This window comes from Carlito syrichta, unplaced genomic scaffold (genome assembly GCF_000164805.1).
Source record: "Carlito syrichta isolate Samal-C Ts95f unplaced genomic scaffold, Tarsius_syrichta-2.0.1 Scaffold288006, whole genome shotgun sequence".
Lineage (NCBI taxonomy): Eukaryota > Metazoa > Chordata > Mammalia > Primates > Tarsiidae > Carlito > Carlito syrichta.
This window is the reverse complement of record NW_007232102.1, coordinates 11,031-19,992: the sequence shown is the minus strand read 5'-3', so window position 1 is coordinate 19,992 and position 8,962 is coordinate 11,031. Positions and strand designations below refer to the sequence as shown.

General features: G+C 55.2%; 1 protein-coding gene across 1 annotated transcript in view; it reads right to left on the bottom strand.

Moving 5' to 3' along the window:
* TTYH2 (tweety family member 2) overlaps nt 1-8,962 on the bottom strand; it is a 39,705-nt gene that overhangs the window by 26,242 nt on the left and 4,501 nt on the right. Inside the window, exon 2 of the mRNA XM_021710073.1 lies at nt 3,670-3,781. The gene's annotated coding sequence lies outside the window, so the exon portion shown is untranslated. The remainder of the gene's footprint in view (nt 1-3,669; nt 3,782-8,962) is intronic.

Sequence of the window (8,962 nt, the reverse complement as noted above, 5' to 3'; positions counted from 1 at the left end):
GGCGGAAGGATCGCCGGAGCCCAGCAGGTCGAGGCTGCGGTGGCAGGGAGCGTGCCACTGAGCTCCAGTCTGGGCGACAGAGTGAGTCTGACACACACAAAAAAATTACAACGTTGCCCTACTTACAGCTCCCTGCTTCTCCATGTCACCCCAATTCCCTAGAGGCTTAGTACACAATGCTCCCTCCAGGGACACCCCACAGATAGGCCCAGGTTCTCTCCCAAGGGAGAAGCTCTGAGAACAGGGGGGGACAGGTCAGCTCCCAGGCTGGGCAGGGTTATGGACGAGCTAGAGGTGGGAGGATGGTGTCTGTGGGATGGAGCAGTTCTCAGCGTGCGGTCCCTGGACCCACAGCGCCAGCAGCATCACCTGGGAACTCATTACAGAGACGAGCTCACAGCCCCACCCAGACCTACTGAACCAGCAATTCGGGGCGGGGCCTGCGAGAGTTAATAAGCCCTGCAGGAGATGATCCTGACGCAAGCTCCAGCTGGAAAACCTCTAGGAGGGCGGAAGTGCCTCGGCTTAATGAGGCTATTGGGAAGGGTGGACAGCCAGGCCCATGGCGATAAGGGGTGCTAGAGACCAGGGCTAAGACACCGAGACTTGGGTTCCGGTTCCTGCTCTGAGACACACTTATTTCAACGTTGGGGCAGCACTGTCGCATCCCCGTGCCTCAGTTTCTTCACCTAATGGCATCCCATGGGCCTGCAGCGGCTCCAAGGAGAGCCTAGAAGAAACCCACTGGCCACTAGAACCAAGAACATGAACACAAGTCAGCACAGCTGGAGGGTCTGGGGGTTGCAAGGCCCGGGGCCTTATGTTAAAAGCGACCGAGGGGTGAAGAAGTGTGTTTGGTGCCCTGGGTGAGTCGTTGGTGTCCAGGCGCACTTCACCAGGTGGCCAGATGCGGGCACTGGAGTCACAGAAAGGACCCATTGTCCCTTGCCCACCTGACTCCCCAAATGACTCCTTTTTAATACCCCAAACGGGAGCATGCAGCCGATCCAGAACCCTGCCAGGCCTGCCTGATCCTGGAGCCAGCACTGCCACCCACCTGGCTTCCCTCCACATGGAAGGATACAGGTGTGGGGCTTCCGGCCCAAGAAAGGAGGACTCTGTGTTGGGTGCAGCCCCGGAGTGCCTCTTGTTGGCCACTCAGTTGCCCGGTCTGGGCTCCAGCAAGGCCCAAGTCCAAGCCACCTGACCTGTGCACACGCCCTCCCCTGCCTCTGCCACCCGCAGCCTCCCACCCCGGCCTCTTCTCTACTCCCTGGTGATTATGGTAACGACTATAGTGGCACTCATGATCACAGTCACCCTGGTTGGAGCACACGTGGTAGTTTACCAGCCCTTTCACTTGGGCATTATCTCATCTAAAGCCATTTATTTGGCATTTGGTCTTCCCTCCTCGGATCTGGAAGGCCCTCTAAGAGCTGCTGCCTCCCTGAAAGCCCTGGGGACTGGAGTGCTGGGGGACCCCCGAGGCCCAAACCAGCCTCACAGGTCTCAGCCAGAGCCCAGGCGCTGCCTCTCCACCTGCCGACAGACGCCATCCCACGTTCTTGGGGCTCATCAGGGAGGAGGTGGACACCCACAGGCTGGAAGCAGCTGGCGGAGGCTGGATCCTCACCAAGAGATCCCTGGGACTCACACTTCAGAAATGGTGGAGAGGACAAGGGCCTGATCTCCAGGGACACAGCAGCCTTCCTTTTGGGAGCATGGGACTTGGTGGGAAATGTCCACACTGGGCCCTGGAGCATGACCAGCCTAGGGCAGATGGACACGGCCTACGGGGCCTGTTCCCAGCTCCATCTCCCTGTCCAGCTCTCATCACGTGGAATAAGCACTTGAAGAACTCAAGCTCTCCTCCCATCAGGGCAGTTCTGGGAGCTTCTCTCAGCAAGCAAAGGTCAGGGCTGGGGTTCCCCTGGGCAGGACAGGGGCTGGGCTCCTCCTCCAGGGATCACAGTGCTGGTATGTGAAGAGGGGAAGCAGCATGACGCCAAGGCAGGGCAGACCGAGGCTGGAGGCTGTGACCATGGAGCCCTCCCCTACCAGGGCGCCGGGAAAGGGTAGGGAGTCCAGAGGGTGAGACCCCCCAGCCAGGCCACATCCCTGCCTCCCTGCCCCGGCAGCCAGCTTGCTCGCTCGGATGAGATGAGGCTGTCCCTCTGCTCCTCCATCCCAGTCAGCTGCCCAACGGCATCCTGCATTAGTTCCTCCCTTCTCAGAGTTGGGTCCCAGCGGACATGGGTGACCCGATGAGCTCTGCCGGGGAGCTGAGCCCCTGCTCCGGTACCCATCCTCCGCCCCTCTCTGGGGGCCAGGGCCTCTCCCCCAGTTGTCTTGGCCATAGGGGAGCGGCACAGCTGTCTCTTTAAGGTGACCCCCTCACCCCAGAGCCAACTGAGGGATTAAAGCCTTAGAGGAGCTTAAGGGAGCTGGACAGGACAGATGAGGTCCAATCCTCTTCCAGAGGATGCCAGGGCAATGTCTACATTCTCCTGCTGGGGCCGGATTTTGTGGTCGAGGCTGCTTGACACAAACGGACCTTTTGCTGAGGCTGTCTGTCACCCCTCTACAGGGGACCTGGCCCAGGGAGGATCACAGCCAGGTGGATGTCCCAGGTCTGGTTTCCTGAAAGCTGCCCTCTGCCCTTCCCAGGGAGCAGCTGGGGCTGCCCGGAAAACCCCAGTCCCTTGCCCTCAGCCTCTGTCGCTTGGCCGGGGGCTCAGCAGGGTGGCTTTTTCCTTTCTCTGAAAGGCCGACACTTCCTCTGGCAGGCCCAGCAGCATCGTCCCTTGTGAGCGCAGCTGTAGTCACCGCCCAGAAGCCAGAGCCCCAAGAACGTGTTGCTGCTTTCCAGCAAGATCTCACCAGCCCTCGGGGCTCTGCTGAAGAGAGTGTTTTCCTCTTGACTCTCCTGGACCCCACAGTACTCTTAGGCAGCACTTGAAATGAACATAGGCTGGGCATGGTGGCTCATGCCTGTAATCCCAGTACTTTGGGAAGCCGAGGTCAGAGGATTGCTCTAGACCAGCCTGGGCAACATAGCGAGAGCTCGTCTGTACAAAAAAAAACAAACAAGCTGGGTGTGGTGACACGCACCTGTAGTCCCAGTTACTCAAGAGGCTGAGGCTGGAGGATGGTCTGAGCTCAAGGGATCAAGGCTGTGGTGGGCTGTGATCGTGCCATTATACTCCAGCCTGGACAACAGAGCAAGACCTCAACTCAAAAACAAACAAACAAACAACAAAAAAAAAACCCAACAAAAAAACAACCAACCAACTCCCCCACCTCCAAAGAAAAACAAAAAACGGAACACAGAAACCACAGGGCTGAATTTCCACATTCAAATTCTCCTTTGACAAATGGGAAAGTGTTCAGTCCTCTGGAAAATGAATGGGATCCGATCCCACAGTCATTCCCACACCCCTCCTTTGGTCCTCGTCACCATCTCTGCCTTTTCTCCTGGCTTGGGAAGCACAAATTGCCCACCAGCCCCAGGCAGGACCCACTGCAGTCCAGAGCAGAGGTTCAACCCTCTGGTGTCATGCAGCCCCCAATGTGCAGCTGAGCTGGCTGTGGTCTGACCGGGACCTTTGATCCGACCACACTGACTTTGTGGGCTGTGTCCATGCCCAGCCAGCTGTCCAGGAGTCTTACCAGAGTGTCGATCCCAGAGAAGGTGTGGTTGGCGTCGTCCAAGGCGTAGATGAGCTGGTGCACCCCATCGTTGGTCTCGCTGTTTCCATAGAAACCAACGCCCACTGCAGTGCTACAGGCAAGACCCAAACAAAGGTTAGAGGTGACTCCCAAGGGAGAATGTTTGTATTTATTAATTAAAAAAAAATTTTTTTTTTGAGTTGGCATCTCACTCCATTGCTGGAGTGCAGTGACACACTCATGGCCACCCCAGCGTCAACCTGAAAGCTGCCCTCTGCCCTTCCCAGGGAGCAGCTAGGGCTGCCTGGAAAACCCCAGTCCCTTGCCCTCAGCCTCTGCTGCTCGGGCCGGGGGCTCAGCAGGGTGGCTTTTTCCTTCCTCTGAAAGGCTGACACTTCTTCTGGCAGGCCCAGCACCATGGACCCTTGAGAGCACAGCTGAAGTCACCGCCCGGAAGCCAGAGCCCCAAGAACGTGCTGCTGGTTTCCAGCAAGATCTCACCAGCCCTTGGGGCTCTTCTGAAGAGAGTTTTTTCCTCTCGACTCTCCTGGACCTCACAGTACTCTTAGGCAGCACTTGAAATGAACATAGGCTGGGCACGGTGGCTCATGCCTATAATCCCAGCACTTTGGGAAGTGCTCCAGGGATCCTTCCGCCTCAGCCTTCCAAGTAGCCGGAACTATAGACGCATGCTACCATACCTGGCTAATTTTTAAAAATTTATTGTAGAGACGAGGTCTCGCCAAGTTCCTTGGGCTGGTCTCGAACCCGCGGGCTTAGGCAATCCACTCGCCTCGACCTCCCAAAGTGCTGGGATGACAGGCTGAGTCACCGAGCCTAGCCTATTTTAAAATTTAATTTAATTTACTTTTTTGATTCGGAGTCTCACTGTCACCCAGGCTGGAGTACAGTGGCATGCTCACAATCACCACCTTTCCGCCTCAGCCTTTCAAGTAGCTGGAACTACAGGTGCACGCCACCATGCCTAACTATTTTTTAAAAATTTATCATAGAGACGAGGTCTCATCAAGTTGCCCAGGCTGATCATGAACCCTGCAATCCTCTCACCTCAGCCTCCCAAAGTGCTGGGATTATAGGCATGAGGCATCACGCCCAGCTTGTGTTTATATTAAAAAATAAATGTCTTAAAGAGCAGTATTAGTTTCACAGCGAAATTGAGTGGAAAGCAGAGTTCCCATATACCCATGCCCCACCCCAGGCATAGCCTTGTGCCCCACAGTGAAAAATCCCACACCAGAGTGGTGTGTCCGTTACAACTGATAACCCTAGGCGGGCACATCATTATCAGTGTCCACTAGGGCTCACTCCTAGTGTTGTAGAGTCTATGGGTTGAGACACATATATAACCACGTGTCTGCATTTACAGCATGCACCTGCAATTATAGTATGATACAGAAGAGCAGTGCTGCTTAAAAATCCCTCGTGCTCCATCTGTTCAACCTTCTTCCCTCTAACCCCTGATCTTTTTATTTTGAGTTGGAGTCTCACTCCGTCGCCCAGGCTGGAGTGGAGTGGCACACTCACCGCCACCCCAGTGTCGACCCGCTGGGCTCCAGCGATCCCTCCGCCTCAGTCTTCCAAGTAGCCGGAACTACAGGCGCGCTACCAGGCCCGGCTAATTTTTGATTTATTGTAGAGACGACGTCTCGCCAAGTTGCCCAGGCTGGTCTCGAACCTGTGGGTTCAGGCAATTCACTCGCCTTGGCCTCCCTAAGTGCTGGAATGACAGGCTGAGCCACTGAGCCCGGCCAACCCCTGATCCTTTAACCGTCTACATAGTTTCACCTTTTCCAGAATGTCACAGTTGAAACAAGACAGGGAAGAGCCTCTTCTGATTGGCTTCTCCCGCTTGGTAATGTGCACTTAGGGTTCCTCCGTGACTTCTCGTGGGTAACTCCTTTCTTATTATTGCTGAATAACAATCCACTGTCTCAATGCACCATGTTTGTTCATCTGTTCACCTATCGAAGGAGGTCTTGGTTGCTTCCAAGTTTTGGCAGCTATGTATAAAGCTCCGTGTGTCCATGGAGAGATTTTTTACTTTAGTCAAGGAACCCTCTCCTGGAGTAGGGGTGGGTGGGGGGAGGATGACGTCTCAAGTTCTGGCAGCTGGGAGTGGGGAGGTGAAGGTAAAGGGTCATACAAAGTCAGCTTGTCCCTGGCAGGCTGGCTCTGCCGCACTTTTCACTTCGGCGACCGTCCTGTGATTCTGAAAGGTGGGAGCCTGTGGGCCAGGCTGAGGGCTCTGATGTGGCAGTTCTGGGTGGGGCCCGGGCACCCACATCTTCACCAGCTCACCAGGTGACTCTGGCACAGGTGGGCCTGGGAACCGCTGCGGTCTAGTGAGACCAGCCGCCAGTGCTGCCCTGGGGTCTCTCCCGATGCCTTCGGGAATGGGAGACTCCGCCCACACTCTCCACCCCTTCCCCACACCCCCTGGCCACCCGCCAGGCAGCCTGTTCTTCACTGCAAAGTCTCCGCTTGTGAGTGTTCCTTCCCAGACCGGGCTGAAACCTGTGTCTCCTTAAACCACTGGATCTTGGTTTGTCTTTGGGGGCAGCCCAGAAAAACCACCAATTCTGCATGACACCCCATCAGACATCTGAATGTGGTTTCCACATCATCCTCCTGCTTTCCAAGTTGGACATGTCCTTCCTGGTGAAGGCCTCCAGATCCCTGTCCATATCATCACTGCCTCTAGATTCAGCTCTGTCTCCCACCAAAGGCCCGTCCACCACAGGGCCTTTGCACATGTTCTTCTTCCCTCTGCCTGGAGGCCTCTCTTCCTTCCCTGCCCCACCTTTGCTTGGTGAACACCTCTCATCCTATGGGCCTCCCCTTCTTAATCGGGGAATGTCACTTTCCAATGTGGCCTGAGCGAAGAACCCAAGTCCAGATTGCCCCTCAGCTCCCCGCAGAGGGGCTCATGTCCTAGACCCTCCCCGCCCCCCAATGACCTGACCTCGTGTCCTGATGACCCCTCCCTTCTCCTCCCCACTGACCTTGTGGTCTACCTAAGACAGCTCCTGAATTTCTTCCTGAATTACTTTCAAGTCCAGTCTCTCCTCCTTCCTAGTGCTGGACGGGCTTTTGTTTTGTTTTAACCAAAAGCAGAACTTTCCATCTATCCCTGGGAAATCGCCTCTGGTTGGTTTAAGTTCAACATTCCAGCCTGAACAAACCATTCCAAACCTGGACTGTCATCCATCACACTCTGACCCCCACCACTGGGGACCATCCGCAGATTGACTTCGCCACTCCTGAGTTTCCATCCCGAATGCTAGTTTGGGGTGAGAAGGTAGGTGGGGGAGATGAATGGACACATGCCCGCACTCATTATTATTTTTTTGAGTTGGAGTCTCACTCCGTCTCGTCTCCCAGGCTCATGGCCACCGCAGCCACAACCGGCTGGGTTCAGGTGGTCCTTTTGTCTCAGCCTTCCGAGTAGCTGGAACTACAGGCACCTGCTACCACATCCAGCTAATTTCTTGATTTATTGTAGAGATGAGGTCTCACTAAGTCGCCCGGGCTGGCCTCGAACCTGTGGGCTCCGGCAATCCTCTCACCTTGGCCTCCCAAAGTGCTGGGATTACAGGCTGAGTCACCGAGCCCAGCCGGAACGTGCATTTTAAAACAAGGTTCGTGCATGCTTTATGTGCCTGATACCCACCCACACAGACATCACGGATTGGCAATACACTGCGTAAATCGGTCTTCTTTGGATTCAGCCAGAGTTGTGTAACCAGCTTTGAATCCACTTAACTGCACTCTCATGCAGTCCTTTTTCTCCATGTAGTCACAGAGACATGGCGAGGAGCTTCTCCCAGGGCTCAGCTGAAATATTCATTCATTAAATGAATTGTTTCCATGCTCCTCCACTTGGAAACTTCATTTAGGAGAAAGGAAAACGATTTTATTATGCTCTTGGGTATATACAGTGTTCTCTTCTCGCTCTCTGAGTCACGCTCTAGTATTTTCTGGGGATTCTTTGCAACATCAAGCCAACACTTTCCCATCTTATTAATTTTCTCTCCCCGTTTTTGAAAGTATGGGCATTCTAGTTCTCCCAGATTGCAGGTTTATCAGAGATAGCCCAGAAGAGGCTCTGAAACTCTGTTCTTCTGGGGCCAGAAATCGCCCTGGCTGTTTAAGAAGGGTCTCCTGGTCCCTCCTGGGGTGGTGGGCCCTGCCTGGGCCACGTGGAGGAAAAGACAGAATAACTAAGTTGGCAGCTCTGCCTTCTCTCTGGCATGTCAACGCCAGGCTCCTTCCCAAATAGAAAATCACTGTCTCTCCTCACCCCTCCAGGAGCAGAAGGATCTCTTTCCTCTGGTCCCTTTGCCTTTCCAGGGGCCTCTTGCTGGAATTTTCTGCCACCCACTTAACCTCCCCTTCTTACTGGAGTCTTGCCAGCAGGTTCCACAAGTTCTTCCCCGTCTCAGTCCCTCAACCTTCACCTCTCATCTCTTCTTCTCTGGGGGTCTCCACCCCCATCCCTTCCTCTCCCCAGCCCTCTCCCTCCCACAACTCACGCCAGTCTGATGGCTACTCCTGTGTCACGGTGGATACAACTTCAGCAGAGGTGACCGATCACCTCCTGGCCACTAACCCCAAGGGCAAGCCCCCACCCCGTGTGGTAAGCAGCATGGCTCTCCCTTCTGAAACCTGCTGCCCTGTGGCTCCTGCACCCTGGGGTTCTCCTCCCGCTTCCTGATTTCCCTTCCTGGCCTCCTCCCTTGGTTCCTCTTAGTGCTTGCTCCAGGCTTGGCCCCAGCCCTCCTCTCTTCTCCCTCTGCTCTTCTATGACAGACCCCTGTCCCAGCCCCTTCCCCTCTCCTGTGTGTGTGGTCACCACACCGGTGATCCTCACGACACCCGAGTTTTGTTTTTTTTTTGAATTGGAGTCTCACTCTGTCACCCAGACTGGAGTCCAGTGGCTGCTTCCGGCTACCGCAGCCTTGACCTGCTGGGTTCCGGCGATCCTTCCGCCTCAGCCTTCCAAGGAGCTGGAACTACAGGCGCGCGTTACCACGCCCGGCTCATTTTTGCTTTTTTGTAGAGATGAGGTCTTGCCAGGTTGCCCTGGCGGGTCTTGAACCCGTGGACTCAGGCAATCCACTCGCCTCGGCCTCCCAAAGTGCTGGGATTATAGGCTGAGTCATTGAGCCTGTCCGGGTCTCTTTTCTAATCACATTTTTTTTTTAGTTGGAGTCTCACTCTGTCACCCAGACTGGAGTGCAGTGGCATGCTCCCGGCCACCACAGCCTCGACC